This window comes from Echeneis naucrates, chromosome 12 (assembly GCF_900963305.1).
Source record: "Echeneis naucrates chromosome 12, fEcheNa1.1, whole genome shotgun sequence".
Classification (NCBI taxonomy): Eukaryota; Metazoa; Chordata; class Actinopteri; order Carangiformes; family Echeneidae; genus Echeneis; species Echeneis naucrates.
In genome coordinates, this window is record NC_042522.1 from 9,810,772 (window position 1) to 9,827,993 (window position 17,222).

Genomic DNA, 17,222 nt, shown 5'->3' on the forward strand with positions numbered 1-17,222 from the left:
AAGCGGAAAACTACTCACGGGTCCCTTCCTTTCAATCTGTTGACGGCTGCTACAAATTCCTGCTGAGTTTAAGCTTGTGTTCTGTTTTGTTTAGTTTTTTTTTTCCTCCCTTATTTTGGTGCTCCACACTGCAGATGATTGTTTTAGCCCTCATTATTGACTTCTTTTCCATGGTTGGATATATGCTAGTGGTTAGCGCTGCTGCCCCACAACAAGAAGGTTGTGTGTTCGGTTCCCAGCCAGGGATTTCCTCCAACTGTCCAAACACATCATATTTGGGTTAATTGGTGACTCTAAATTGTGTGAGTGTTTGTCTGTCTCTGTGTGTTGGCCCTGTGATGGACTGGTGACCTGTCCAGGGTGACCCCGCCCTCGGCAAATGTGAGCTGGGATTGGCTCCAGCGCCCCCTCCATTACCCAGAAAAGAATCAGCAGTAGAAGATGAATTAATTGGATGGATGCTTTTATTTTTACCCCATTTGAACAGGTTAAGCGTAATTTGTCATGTCCTGTCCGCAGGTGGGTGTTGTTAAATACTGTGTGCTTGAACAACTCCTCCTGAGGATCATGATTAAATCTCTTCATTATATTTGGAGAGAGTGAGTCACTGCCGAAAGACTGGCATTATTGTACACTGATCACTTAAACTCACAACCTGTTAACAGGCTGAGGTCATTAATCTGTCCATAATCCTCTTTTTTAAAGGGTTGTGGATGGCTGGAAGCAATCCCTGCTGACAGTGGGCAAAGACGGGTTACACCCTGGACAGATGGGATTAAGATAACTCAACATTTAAAATAGGTGAAAATTGGGCCTGAGGTTAACAGGGGAAACAAAGATGGTGCATTTGCACTGTATGCAAGGAAAAATACATTTTTGGTTACATTGACTGACATGGGAGAAGAGTATATAGAATAGCTGCAAACACACTTGAAGCTCTGTGATTTAACCACGAGGCACAAGGGTGAGTCTGCCTCAGTGCTTTATCCAATCAGACAGGATAATGCTCAAGATGATTAATCGCCATTCCTCTCAAGCACTTTCAGGAAAAAAATCCATCAGCCTTTCAGAGACCCTTTTTCTCTGTACAGTCATCCTAACTATAGAGGTATGTGTGGTCACACTCTGATCCCCTCAGGAATGACACTTGGGGGACATATCTGGCATTGCACTAAAAATCCAACATACCAGCCTTACAGGAATCCTCAAAAATATGTAGACAAAAGCCACTTAAAGAGAAAAACAATATTGAAATAATGGTTTAAGCCGCACTTATAACCCTCAGCCAACTGCTGTGAGGGATGAGTTTACTAAACAGGTAAACAAGATGCCTTCGGATTTAAAAGGGGCTTAGAAGCACATTATCAAGTATATGACAGACATTTTTCTGCAATTTCAAAGACACCAGCTGATGAAGAAGACATCTGCTCAGTCAGACTTTAATCTGTTTGTTTGCAATGTTTCCTTCACAGACACAGCATGAGGTCAGTGCATCCTCATCAGTAACGAGTGATTTGGTTTAAAAGAAGAAATAGCAGATGCTACAGATGAAGCTTAGATATGTTAAGAAAACAACCCTGATGACATCATCGAGGTAACTGCAGATTCTGAGGCTAAAAATGTTTCGCCCAAAGACTGAGTTACAAAGCTGGTTTTCCAGTTCAAAGATGTGAGTCAGGGAGGATCCAGTGGAAGAAACTATTCAGTTGCAAGACTGAAAATGTAGGATTCACTACTGTAACCTACTTGGTCTGTCCACCTACTTCAAAGCGCACACTAAATCACTTGTGGGGGACTCCTTTCAATGCCTTTCAAAAGCAGTGATATACTGGACATCGAATATAGTACTAGTTTATCTCATTTTGGTATGCAAAATAAAAAATAAATAAATAAAATGAATTCCCTTTCATACCAAGAGTCAGAATTTAGAATAAGAGCATACTGAGCTAGACTTTAGATGGGCACAGATAATAAGGAGAACAATGAGCCCCCACATCTCTATCCAAGTGAGTCATCTATTTTGCCAAATGAAAAACCAAAAACTGTCATTAGCATTTTTTCCTCTGATGGCCTAATATTGGTTAACCAATTTAAGATCTGATGTTACATGAATGAAACAGCTGAAATTGCAGACTGCAGACAGATCACGTCTGCTTTACTCCAGAGGCCCTTAAGGATGAATTCAGGGAGGACATAAAATAATTGATTGGGTGTAATAGATGGTCAACAGATGTGACTATGTTAGCATTAACATGCAAGGAGACACTGCCTCTCATAAGTTCCCAAAGGCTGAGGCAGCATCTTAAAAAAATCTGTTTTGTCAAATATAGTAAGTGATATAAAAAGAGAAAAGCTAAAGGGTGTAATAACGCACAGATAAGAGCACTCTGAGTAACCACCAGTGTGAATGAGGAAACCATGATCTCAAATTTCAAAACGTCTATTTTTAACTCAGAACAGCCAAACAGGCTAAGACTATTCTGTAAATAATTGTGCTGTACAATTGCACCAGAGCCTCTAAATCAAGAACATGACTATAATATGGAATATTACATTGATATTCTGCCACAGCCACATCTGGCAAATGTGTGTTTACATTGGCATCACATGTCCGTTCTGTAGAGCTTATTAGAAAAGCTCTCACTTATAAGCTGTTGTTTTGAACCAGAAAACATAAGCTTCAGGAACTTTAACATCAATCACACAATCCACATACTCCTCTGTCATCCTGAGGAGACTGCGGGGTCGCTGATGCTACAATATCCAAATCAGCGGTAATTTGAAGCTGGGACATGTTCTCACACACTTAGTGATGCTCTCATGGTCTTTATTAGGCCCCGCTTGTGCGGGAGATTTCATGAAAGAACACTTCATGTGCCAATGATGTGCCCTCAAGGAAAACCTCAGAACATACTCACATATGCTTTTTTCCCCCAACACTATAATCAAAAGATCAAGCCATTAAGAGGGGGAGAGGGCGCGGAGGGAGGAGTGGGGGGGTGCCAGTTATGCCTGTTCTGTTTCCTGCAAAAGTAAAACAGATGTTTGAGCTCTTCACCAGCAGAAATGTGTGAACAGTAAGGACTTTCAGGGTTAACTCGGTTATTGGGTAGTTTTGAAGCTTGTCTGATTATCTCTGCAGTCAGAATAATTCAAAGTTTTGTGTCTGTGGAGCCTTTATGGAAGACTTTCTTCCATAAAAAAATATACAAAATCTGACCAAGCTGCCTTAAAATTGTAGGAAATTGTGAATTCAACTAATACTGAATAGTCTGCTTGCTCAGAAGTTACTGAGAAAAATCCAGAGTTTTCAGAGTTGAACTGAACTTGTGACAAAGCATGTAAATAAAACAGATGGCCATGCACATGCCCACATGTGTTCAACTGAACTTCAGCCAAAACTGGGCGAAAGCCAGGTGGGTGCAATAAAAGATACTTCCTCCAGCACACTATAACACGTTGTGCTCCTTAGTCCGGGGCTATCCCATTTATCTATTTTATCCCAGGATGCACTCACAAGCATGCAGAAGGGTAAAACATGGAAGGGTTTCTCGTCTAATACAAAGACAATAGACACAACATTGTAATCATATTCTGATTACTTTTAGTCATTATTTAAAGTCACAATCTTAGGTGGAATGGCTATCTTTTAACGTCACCTTCATCAAAAAATAGCAATGCTAACCCTGCTATTTTGATAATATTAACTGTTTAACCCGGGTTTCCCGTCGCGGTACCACAGCAGAAACATTGCATGTAAAGGTTGCTGCTTCAGTTGGAAGTTCAGAAATAATTTCAGACTTTTAACACGTCATCAGGTGAGACCCCGGCTTCAGAGTAACAATAAACAACTATAAACACTAGCTACACTCTGCCTGCAGCAGTGCAGGGAGTCTGAGCCCAGGACATCAGCCGTGTAAAGGCACTGGGCTTCTTGAGTTCTGTTGTTGGCAGGTATTTCTCTGGCATATGTTCAGATCATCAGAATCCATGTAGAACGCTTTGGAGTACGGTCACCATATGCAACTGCTTCGCAAATAATAGAATAATCAGCACCAGCTAGAGAAAGTAAGTCCAAGAGGCCTGACTTCAGCATTAACAGAAAACTGTACAGCAAGAAAAACTGCTTGCAGTCACAAACACAAACAACAGCTATGTGTGATCTGCTGCAGATGAAAATTATCGTGTCTGTTTTGTTAGCATGCTGTGGTCTGGTACATTCCATGAGACTCCTCACAATTGAAGTCAATAAATAAAGGCTTTCATGATAATCCGTCATTGTCATACGAAAGAACACAAATGAATAGAGGGACATGTAGACAAAAGCTAATAAAGCCATTGCAACACTGTATTAACCCACTTCAATCGCTATTGCAACTACTATCTGACAGCAACATTGATTTACTTGAGTTTAACCAGTGCTAACAATGGATGCGTAACAATGAGTCAGTGATTTACCAACTCTGTGCCTTTCTCCTTTTTAGGTATACTTACAATGCGGAGTTAACAATGTGGGAAAAACTCTTTGGCAGGATGATCATATGTAACTCATCTATGATCCTTTTGAAAACAGTTTTGTGTATATGAGACACACATATGGTCCCAATGCACTGTGAACTATGATGTTCCACAAATTCCGTCATACACCATGACTTCTCCATGTCAGAGCCAGTGAGCATGTGCTGATTGCTCTGAACGGTTTCGATGCTCCGTGGCGTGGTGCAGACTTGGTTCAAAGGTGTCAAGAACATTGCATTTTGGTTTCACACATTAACCATGAAAGCAGCACAGCAATAAGGACGAGACATGTCTAATTTAATTCTTGTTTCATCCTGCAACAAGAAGGGCGTTGGTTCGATTCCCGGTAGGGGCACCTGACTGGACCAGAGACCAGACCCCTGCAGAGAGTAGAGATTAAAGCAGATCAGACCAGACTAGACGACACACCCCCCAGACCAGGAAAAACATAACAGATTTTATTGGACTCTAGGTAAATCCAAAATGAGTCTGAATATTTGCCTTCAAAGAGGACAGATGGAGGGAGACAGCCTGCAGATTTGTTTTATGCATAATCGATTTTGGGACATTTTGAATTGATTCTGAATTGTAGTAAATGAGAATCGCGATTCTGTGAGTCGATTGTGAGTGAATCAATTTTTTGGCACACCCCCTATTGCTGACCGTCACAAAGTGAATGTTAGAGTGTCGTTCCTTTTGGTTGAATGATGACGCCACGACTCAACCTCATAATTTGGCGAAAACATTTCACGTCAGTGTTAATGTAATGTTAACCTGTGAGATGATCACTACACTGCATAGGAATTCCTTTGCCAAAAGCATGCACAGCGGAGCAAACACACCTGGAAGTATCAATCACTAATTTAATCCATCTAAAAATGCTGTCATCCACACATCCTATAGCTGTTCAGACAGGTGTGCCATCTAAACCATGGCCCGAACACCGACTGATGCAAAAAAGACTTCTATCTACTAACTGAAAGCCACTCGCTGTAATCTAATTTGTGTTGCTGCATATTTGTTTGTTTTGGGACGAGGTCCACTGTGAAAGGCTCTTATTCACAAAACTTACAGTTTATAGCTGCTGGCTGCATACACAGTATCCATCCAGTCATTCCTCTGTAACCACAGCATCTAAATCATTCATAGACAGTGCCCACCTCATTAGCCTCAAGAAAAAGAATACTGTATATCTCCATGCTGTCATCTTTTTTTTTTTGATCAAAATCTTTGACAGCAATGAAAAACGATTTGCATAAATTTTAAGCAGATGAACTTGGTTTAACATAAGTGGAAAAAAACAAAAAAACTTGGAGCATGTGCTGTATTTCACCAAGTGGAAAACCTCAACCATTCAACTATCCCCATTCCAATGAACATGAACACCACCACTAAGAACAGGATTTTCTTTGGAAGAGACTGTCAAGTTGTGGAGCAGAGTGAGGTCAAAAAGAGAAGCCAGACACTCCTCCACAGTCCAACTTCATAATCCCTTAGCGTCAGGCCCTGGACACACCCCTCTTGATTGCAATCATTTCTTTTGGCACGCACATCAGTGAAGCTGGTGAGGAGCATAAAGACTTTATGTCAGACTGTTACGGTGGTACAGTGGGCTTCGGTCCACCACCAGCCCAACAATAGAGAATAGCATGAGGCCAGAATGAAGCTAGTCTACACTTCCTCTAATTTTCTAAATCTCTAGATGGGGCTTGGCCGATACCCAGCTCCAAGTGAGTCAGCTACAGTCTTTTGGTCTTTTGGAAAGAGAGAGGCATGGACTAGAAGAGGTGCCAGGATCTACCTTGGAGAGACGTGCCGTGACAACGACATCACTGGTCAATCAGTAATTAGTCATATTCACTGGAAAGAGGTCACCATTTAAATGGACAAATTACTTTTTACAAAGACTTCTCAGGAATGAGTCTTAAAATAAAAAAGAAGAAGAAAGAAAGAAAGAAGCCTTTTGGTTCTTCTTTTTTTGTTAGATGCCTGAAATTAAAAATTTTCATATTCATTCATATACATTAGTACATTAATATCAGCATTTCCTCTCTTAATAAAATAGGGGGTTGAGTGAGACTAGCGCTTGACATTATGAAATAAATGAAAATGATAACCAGTCCACTCACCAGTCGGGGTGTGAGACGAGATTTTCACATTACTTTTAAGAAAACTAAAATGACAAAATGTATGACTGGACAAACAGACTTATTTTATTTAGGAGTCAAAAAACAATACAGGTGCATTTTGAAATATTTTAGAACTTCCATCCATGTATGACCTAAGCATGAGCTTTTAACTGTTGTACTTCTTTCCACAAATAAAATTAAATTGTCCTTTTTTTAAAGTGCAAACAATATGTGCAGAAGTGTAATCAAACCACTCTGTCAATACAGATTGCAAAAAAGTGCACACAGAGACCGACCTTTCGTTTATTCAAGCATGATATTGACAACATGCTACAACTATGCAGCCTAACCTACGATATGGTCATGTTCTTTTTCACGAATATGAGCATGTCCACATTTTCTGGCAGCAGTTGAGACCTTTGGGCACTACGTATGTCTCCTGCAGTTGAGAATAGATGCTCATCTGGAACAGAAAGGTGTGCAGTGGATTTTCGTAGCGAGCTGTGGTGTTTATGTGTGTGTGTCTGTGTTAGCCGCGGTGGACGGTACCATTTTTTTTACAGTGCTTACATATTGTCCTTGTCTTGTCTGTCACTCAGTTGCTATTTTTTTTTTTTTTTTTTTTATCTTGTGTACATATTATGAGAACAAGATAACGATCTTGTGCGAAAAAGTTTTTTTATCTTGTGTTCACAAAATAATTATCTTGTGGTAACAGGTCACCAGTAGGCTAAAAGCGTGATAGGCCTATGCTTTGAAGACCACGGGGGGTAAGTTGTGTTTATAGCTTTGAAGAATTAGTCGATTTTCAGGTATGTTTGAAACATGGTGGCATTCATTGCTTTATTTGAATAGTCAGTTTTTCTGGTGGGTGAGATGGTTGAAGATTATGGAGCGCCGAAAGTCCCAAAAAATAATTATCTTAAGGGAACAAAATATTAACTTGTGCGCACAAGATAAAAGAAATACCACCTTTTGGGACTTTAGGGGCTCTGTAGATTACAAAATTTGTAAGAGGAAAAAATTTTTATAGAAGTAAGCTTAACGGTCATGTGACCATGAGTTACGTGGTTTATAAACATTTAACACTGACTTTTTACCAATTGTACCAATTTACCAAAAAAAAAAAAAAGAAAAAAAAAAAGTGGTGTTCATTGGTGAAATTTATCCAGCCAAACGTGTTGGTATATTGGTGGGTATTGCAGTTTTTCAACAATAATCCAAATTCCACTGGCTTTTTATAATTTGAATCAGGGGGACTAACACAAATATGTCAAGCAAGCAGTACTCCATGTGTAAGAGTATGGCCAGTTGTGTTGTCGTATATTTTTTCATGCAATGAGATGGAACCCTGCTGGTCATTTTAACTAATATTAACATTAACTCAAACTCTAAGAAGTGGGTGAAACCTCAGTCTACAAACTCTGTTTTACTGCATAAAACTGAATTCTTTTGTTTGGGATTTTCTACACACTGCTCCTCAGACCTGGCAGGGACCACCGAGGGTCACCGGCACAAGACACACAACCTGAATGTTCTCCACCCCAGACCAGAGGTTCAAACTTTCTCTACGGCACATTGACTCTGTGAGCTGATCAGTGGGGCCCATTTCCTCCTCAAACATAGCCACGTTTCTACTGTTTATACTTTATTCTGCTCAATAGGCACTGTGACCAATCCCAAGGGACACTGAGAGAACAGAGCTTTTAGTAAATCAAGCCAAATCATTGAGAGCAGCTTGACAAACTGAAAGCTGTTGACAGTCACAGTTGTGGCAAAGAGACATAAGAACTTGAATGAAACAATGTAACAATGTAGAAGACGAAGCTGTGAGACTTGGGGACGATGGTAACTGTCTGAAAATGTCTTGTTTCTCTCACAGTATGAGTTACACGGGTGGCCAAGTGCCTTCAGTGACCACATACATAGAATATACAAGCGCCACTCTTCCACTACCCCCAAAAACTAAAAATAATCACACTCTGCGATATTCATTGTGATGCTCCAGAGATCTAGCTAATTCTCCCGAATATCCTGTTGTGAATTGTTGTGTCCCTTAACACTGTGAAAACAGTTTAAAGGCTCATGCTAATATAAGTTGCTGTAGTAATGTCCAAAACAACTTACTTTCCAACAACAACAAAGTCATGAACTTAGTTTAGTGCTCTATGTGAAAACTATAAAAATGTCTTTGGCTGGTAAAATGGGTCCTGAAGTGCATTTGCGTCTGTCCAACTTCAATCTTCTCCGGCAAGATACAACACATGAATTTTAACCATGAGACTGAAGTGCTAGGTCGGGAGATTAGTGCATCTATTCGCGTTCAGTTGATATCAGATATTTAGATCTACAGCCCTTTTATGTTCATTAGTCTTGGCCCCCAAGTACCATTCAACTTCAGACTCATCTAATTCATTAATCACTAAGCAACTATCAAGTCATTTCTTGTTTCTCAATCAAGAACCTTAATAGTTGTGTAGCGTCATGTAAACTAGTATTCCTTTATCAGTGGTTTGTAGTGGCTGGTTCCTGCGGCGTCAACCACAGGGACGAGAAAAGACCTCCTGGTCTGGCCAACCTCCAGCAACTGTAATCAGGGGGAATCACAGGCGGCTGCCATGCCGTCCTGTGGTGGGATCACATTACCCTAATAAGCTGGGATGGACTAACAGATAGCTCAATTACTGCGTTGGGACAATTACTGGCCTCTTTTATGGTACGGGTTGCAGTCCAAATGGGCAGAAGATTAAAGACTTCCACCTGTTCTGGTGGAAAGCAACAGCAGAATCACCGGGCTAGATAACTAGGAAATGAGAGATGGAAAGTTAGAGTGAACACAGGAAACATAAGAAAAACTGCCCCTTAATATCGCAACGAGTCACTCATCAATGAAGCTTTGATTGATGAGCACACCTACCACCACAAAAGCTTAAACTGAACAGCAGATTGTGAAACACTCACAGCAACCAAATGGAAATATCTTCTGTCAATTGCTAGGATATTATTTCAAGAAGTGTCCCTTACAGAGAATATAGTGATCTTAAGTCAAATCCATGTTTAGTGTGAGGACAAGCTTGTTAACTGGAGTTACAGCCCGGCAGAGGACACAGAGGGAGTAAATGGGAGTGAATGACTATAACAGCTCTGCTCTGAGCCCAAATGTAACAAGCCCCGGGAAGCAACACAGAACACGCTGGATTCAGGCGCTTGTCTTGAAAACCCAGAATCTTTCCTCGTCTGGAAAAGTAAGAAATGTGTGCAGTCAATTACAGTGCCACCAGGGGTACGTTTAGGAGGAATGACGTTACAAAGGTGCAGTTAGAGAGAACAGAGCGATGGACGCAGATTGAAACCAGAGTGCTAGCAGTAGCATGTAAAACACATTCAACATGTAGACTATTTTCCCTTCTTGATAGTCTGAACTCCTGGAAACAATATCTTTTGATGTGGTCTGCTTCGTTCCAGTCTATTCCACCTGATTACAGGGGCACACACATATTCCTAGACTATGTACTGAATACATTTCAAAGAACCTTTGACCTCTTTGAATGGGCCTGTAAGCCTGCAGGACTGGCTGTCTGCTTCCAAGTATTCTAAGTGGTTATCATGAGACTAATCACTCCTGTCCTGAAGGGTTGAGGGACATAAAAACTTCCTGTGCCATTTTTCACTCACTTAACTGGAGTTGTAATCCCTTTAGAAGGAGATTTAAGAACATTGGAGCCAGTCATCAGCAAAGTAAATTAGACATTATGAGTCACATTATGGTGACTTAATGCGTAACGCTTAAAGCTGCATTACGTCTGTAAGTTCCTGTGTTACATGTAAAACGAGGAGAAACCTGTAATATTACAACCGACTTAACTGATGGGCAGATGTACTCAGAACCAACCAAGAGTTTTTTTTTTTAATTATTTTTGTTTGTTCAGATTTTGGTAATTTGGCACAAGTTCCACAATTGAAAGCTGCACTGTTTACATGGCCATACTGACAACTGTTTTCTTTGATCTCCAAGTGCATTCATTAGCATATAATCACAAAAGGGTCTGGAGGTAAAGATGCCAAGTGAGCTGTAGGTCACACCAACAAGGTAAACACCGCCATTGTGTTGTGTGATTGCAGGTTCCCAGTTCCAGCAGGCCTAAGTGCAGCCTCACAGAGCCAGCAGCAATTTGATTTGTGTTTTAGAGCAAAACACATAAAACACATAAAGGCCAGACTTTGTATTGGGTTGGAGGCGACACCTCAACACAACTAGACACCAGAAAGGATTTGCTTATTGGGTTTTGGCTGAACTCATTTAGAATGAGTACTGGGTCATTAGGTTCACGGGCTTCATAAAAAACAACACCAAAAGACAATGCAACAAAATCTAGATTCTGTAGATGAAATCATAAACATCTTATGAAAGGATTACATTTTTTGAAGGGGAACATATGAAATCCACCAAAGACACATTGGAAAGAATCAAAATGAGAATAATAAACATAGTTTTCGTCACAAGATTATGCTGAGCCCCCTTCAACATTTTCTCATTTCCCCTCTGGGATGAATAATATTTAAGTTTGAACCATTGGTGCAAGTAATCCAAATATTTTCTTTAACATCTGAATGCCATTTCTGAATGAACTGATGGTGAAAAATGAGCATGTTTACAAACTCACTGAAGCTTTCATCACACAGCAGATTCCCAAAGACAATGCTATAGTTTCCTCGGGACAGCCTTCCTCTAGGGAAATGAAACATGGAAGAAGACCCGTCAACACTTGCCCTGTTCCGATTCTAAATCTGCCTGTTCCATATGACACCAAAGGAGGAGGATGGAGTGATGAGAATGCCCTCGGGGCCAATTTCCTGTTCATTTTTACATTGAAGAGCGCTGTTAATCTGCGCATAGCTGGGTAAAGCTGCAAAGTGTTTCTGAACATCAAAACAATGCCGAGGACACTGCAAATATGAAGTCTCGCTGTTTGAGTTTTCACCTCAGGAGTAAAATAGATATCAGATTCCTCCAAATAACATATTTTACTCACAACAAGAGGCAGCATCTATTTAAACCAAACTCATTACACAATTAGTGTATTTATTCCCCTTCTTCTAATGTACTGACAGACATTGAACTTGAGACATTTAACTACCAAGTGTGATAGCTCAGCAAAGTATAATAATAGCTGCTCGTGATCAGTGAATGACACAGGGCAGAGGGCAGGAGACAGGGTGTTAAGGCAGTTTGACTGTGGGGAATTCAGGCCATCCATCAAAGATGTGTTCCATTGTTTGACACACTCCCTCTAAGCATGGAGACCCTGAGGTCATTTTGGTTAAGGTCCGTGTTAGTGTAAATAGACAGACGACCAAAGTCCATTTTTGATTTGATGGCAAGATAGGTCCATACACTGCATCCGGACAACTGCAGCCTCGAAGAGGTGCAAGCAGCTATTTGTAGCATTTCGGCAATGTGTTTTTTGTACTGCAAGTCAAGTCTTGTCAACATTGTATGACAACAAATCCTGATTTGTTCCCCAAAGGCTGCTGAGATATCAAAAGGTAATATTTGAATGAATCGATTTCAATGTAAGGCAGGTTCTTACTCCACCTTTAGATAAATCATGTCACAATTAGTTGCAGTGACACTGCATAGTAATTGATTTTCCTTGTACATGTGGTAGCCAAAGCTTGGTATGTACTACAGCAAACTGAAACAGGATGCTCTCAGGCAGAAACACTGCCTGTCTCGATTGTCAACAGATGACGTTGTTTTTCCAAGTTCTCAGGTAAGGAGTTTGAAGATATCACTCTCATTTTAGTAATAATGACATAATGTCAGTTTCAATATTTAACTACTGACCGAATAAAAATAAGAGTAGCGGTACCACTGAAAAATGTTATACATTAATAATGTATAACAACAGAAATTATTCAAAGCATTACACTTTAAATGCACAATAGAATCTCTTTGTAGCTATATAGATTGCACCAAATGCAAATAAGCTGTGTGTTTTCACAGATGTGAACCTGACAGCTTTGCTTAAGAGATTCTCACTGAGCGGACATGTATGTGCAATGCACATTAAGCTCCTGGGACAGGATGCATCCCTGGACTCCACCTATGGAGGCAGCAAAACAGATGAAAGAGGTGAAATGGCCTCAACAGGCAAACTCCTTGTACATCTGGAGAAGTCGACTTTGCAGACAGCCTGTCCCCAAAGCTGGATTCCAACCAGGTGCATAAACAGCACCTGTAGAAATCCGCTGGCCTGTGTCCCACAAGCAATAGGAGAGAGTCTTTAACCATGTCAAGTCAGGTATTTAGTGAGATTTACTCAAAGGCCTCAGCTTCAGAAACACAGAAATGAGGGGTATGAAGCAGTTATCCATGATTACATACTCATTAACACTATCAACATATTGTGTCTTTCTCACCATGTTCTGACTGGCTTTTTGTGAGTCCAAGAACCACACAGCCAGACGAGGAATGTGATGGCAGAACATGCGAACAGATGGAGGAGGAAAGCCTCAGTGTTGCTACATGTGTCTTACATACCAGTTAAAAAAAAATAAAGCTGCAGAGGGTGGGGAGAGCAGAACAGCCAGTAAATTACAGTTTTACATGAGATGGAGAAAGCAGAGAAGGGGTTTTTGAACGTCCAAGGGAGTTGGTGAGTCAGTAAAGTAACAAGCCTGCTGGAACACAGAGGAAGGAACACACATCTCAACTGGACTAGAAACATGAGGAGACAAACAGGGTGTGTGCTGGACGGTGGACAAACCACTGCGAAATGATGGGGGGGGCTCTATTTCCACAGAAAACATTAATAAACAGCGTCAAACGCTCTCTCAACAGACTCAAATTACGTTTTAATTTACAGCTGCCTTAAGTTTGTTGATATTTGCATGAATGTTGTTATCTGTGAAACATATAACCATGGAGTTTCCAAAATCACAAAACAGACACTGTATCTTTCCACATTTCCGCGTGATCAGCATTTCTTTTCAAGATGGAATATGAATGTGTTTTCGGACTGAGAAAATGAAATGGGACCCAGACGTGCCAATGTACGGGAACGGCTTCATGATCCGGGCAGAATGCTGCTCTGCCAGGATCATGCTGTGCCGCTGCTGCTGTCACCTCTCTGCTAACACTACATGTGTACTGCGCCGCATCTGTCTTCATGTCTTCACCTGTCTTCAAACACTTCAGTTAAGTTAAACATGATGTGAAATCGACCTGCTCAGCATCAAACACTCATAATGCTGTTTGTCAGATGGAAACCCTGCATTGCCAACATGTCAGCCTTGTGTAAAATGTGAGTTAACAATCTGATTAATGGTCATACACTTTCATGTTTTCATTCAGCCCAAAGGCCGAATAACTTTCTCACCACTTGAATAATGCTTTCCCGCCGTGCTAGTGACGCAGCTCTGGGGATGCTGCCGTTGGTCGGTATCACACCAACTACTACCTAGTGAGTCACCTGATGTGCTATTCACTTAATAATCACCCTCCATAGTGGAATGTCTGTTAGGCCTCAGGTCAGCGAGGTGTGATGGCCGTGCGAAATTATGGATGATTTTTTTGACAGGACAAAAGCAGCCTAAGAAAGAAAGGCCGACTGCAGCAGTGAGAGCACTGAGCAGACGGAGACGAAAGGCAGAATAATGACTCGGTGGGTAAATAAGTGAGCAAAAAGAGAAAGGACTGCATCATAGAAAAACTCAGAGAGGTTCAGGACAAAAAACAACATATGAAGACCACTACTGTCTAGTTAAGTTCATCATAATCATGTTGGCCACAGTGGATGGGGTAAGAAAACACCACTGTTACATTGACAGAGTCATTAAATTGCTTGTAAAAAAAAAGCTCTTGTAAAAACATTTACAAGGCTTGCTCAGCTCTGTGCTGTATGCATCCTGACCCCAGGAGTCAAGTTTAATTGAGGTGGTTACTCTTCAGGCCTCCAGTAAACTACAGACTGAACGAAAGGCCATCCCAGAGGGGAGAGCTGTAGCATGGGATATCACTTATGATGGATATCTTCAATATTCATCATACAGTTGAGTAACTGTAGTAAGAGAGAGCAGAGAGCCAACGCAGTGGATTTCCTGACAAAGGCAGAAGGAGGTGCTGTGATGTGTGTCTGTACACTTTTACCATCATGCCATCATGCATGCATACAGTGAATTTGGAAGTGAAGAGAATGACAACGTTTCTAGGATGAATTCGGAGCGATATGACATAATATCCAGATGGCTGGGCAAGATGAGGCGTTTCAGTTTTTACTGTTAGCACGCAGTCTCCTTAGCTAAGCTCACAAACTCTGTCGAGCTCCAAACTTTCACATATGTGTGCTTAGTTTCGGCTGCCACTTAACACAAGTCTTTAAAGCCATCCACCATTTCACCAGTTTGATAGCCGACTTGTTGCCTATTGCTTTCACTCGCTCTCTCACAAAAGAATGATAAATGTTAACTCGGCCTCTTAGCTACAGACAGTTTACAGGAACTGAGTCAATCAGCCCTGGTGACTGCAGGTGGAATAGAGATGCACCCTGCAAATCCATCCCATAATATCACACTATAACAAAACACTACTACATTTAAGAAAGAGACCAATAGAGACCGGTGTTTTTGCGAATGATAAATTGTACAGTGTGGGTTTTCACCGTGACAGACGTTCATGAATACTATATAATGAGTTGTCATGTACAGTATGGCCTCTCACTAACCTGTTTCACATGTGCTGATGGAAACATCACATTTACATCAAGTCTGAGGCCTGCAGCATGGTAATGACAACCACACTCGGTCATCCTGAGCGACAGGTGTCAGGGTGTGAGCAGCACAGATACTGGTGCTTTTCTCTTCATGTCAGTCAGCAGCACAGACAACAGCAGGTTACGTAACTCTCACCTAATCAGCAGTGATGAGAACACAGCCGGGTCATGAGAACCAGGTTACCCTCACTTTGTTTAAGAATAAGGAAAAAGACAAAGGCAGGAAAATGATGAACGATGATTGATTTTTACATCTAGGCAGGTATCCAAATAGACATCTATTATTAATACGTCTAGCTGCATTACTGTCTCTGCCCAGGTATAGAGAACCTGGTTCATTCATCCAACACACAATGACAAACTGAATTCTATGCGCATAAAAAAAAACTAGCATTCACTTTAAAATGCACATTGTCTGAGAAAATCTGAGAACCAGTGCAGTGAAATATTGCCTTTATAGGATTTATGTGATAAGGAAGCCTAATTTCTTAAACGTATTTAATTCACTGGTTTAGCTTTATATGATTTAATTTCTCTTTACCATGGAATAAAACTTAATCTGGCTCATATCGAGGATGAAAAATGAACGGCATCCCGTGAGGAGCCGTTCATTTGAGGGGTTAATATGCATGAAAATTAAATTGGTAAAAAGTGTGACAGGAATGTAGCCGCCTGAGCTTTTATCTGTAACATGTCAGTCCACAGGTACAATCTCATGTCTGTTGGGTATGTGCTCCTGACTGAGAGGCTGAAAGAAGCACAATCAGTTGCATTGTGTGTTTTTCAGCCGTCTTCCCTTTGTCCATTGTTTGCAGGTTTTGTGTCCGCATGTGCAGCATGCTGCACTGTCTACAGGGTCTTTACAGTTACAGTCAAGTCACTTACAACGGTCAAAAAGTTTAAAAACAGCAACATTATACGAGATCATCACAACTTTGAAACGTCTGATTTCCTGAACAGAATTTGAGCTACAGTTTATATTTCTGCTGATAAAGTGATCTGTGGTGACTAATAAGACTCAACTGAACCTTGTGTGCAATCTGGCATCTACTGCAATGTACATGATCGTTACATGTGAACTCCTGCAAGAAATCCCATTATCCAGTCATTTTTTTGTGTCGTTTTGTCCTCGAAAGAGTCCCGTAATTTCCGGATTATAAATCGCTACTTTTTTCACATGCATTGACCCCTGCTTAAACAACTATGTGGCTAATTTATGTATTTTTACGGGTAACGAGCTTCATTCAGCACACATTCACACATTCAGTGTCACATCAGACCAATGAAATTACCCAACAGGTCACAGTGGACCAATGAAATTGTTCAAATTAATTTAAACACACCCACACTAAGTGCTTCAGGTCAGTCATTTGTTTTGGTCTTCATGCACACACCCTTATCATGGAAAACACAAAGCAATGCATATGATGCAGCTTTCAAGTTAAAGACGATCAATCCGGCGAAAAAGCGAAATCTTTCTGTGTAGCATAATTCCTGCCATGTGCCATTTCCTCCCATATATCTGACACCTGCGGCCTATATATGTACAAAACAGTTTTTCTCTTTAAATTTAGCGGGTGCGGCTTATATTCAGGTGCACTCTATAGTCCAGAAATTACGGTATATTCTCTTTAAACAATTATCCACACTCTGGCATTGCAGAAAGATCATTTTACTTTGTTTCCAAAGCCAATCAGCGTGTTTCAGTGTTTCATTACAGTAACCATTAGATGTGCTTATGATAGTGTAATTGAAGTATAACAGCCCCGCATCACCTCCATCCTTACAGCACAATCCAATA

The 17,222-nt window shown here is 40.8% G+C and overlaps 1 protein-coding gene across 1 annotated transcript in view; it reads right to left on the reverse strand.

Annotated features, from left to right (window-relative positions):
• The window catches only part of LOC115051760 (collagen alpha-1(I) chain), an 86,938-nt gene that overhangs the window by 62,081 nt on the left and 7,635 nt on the right, over positions 1-17,222 (reverse strand). The window lies entirely within an intron of this gene.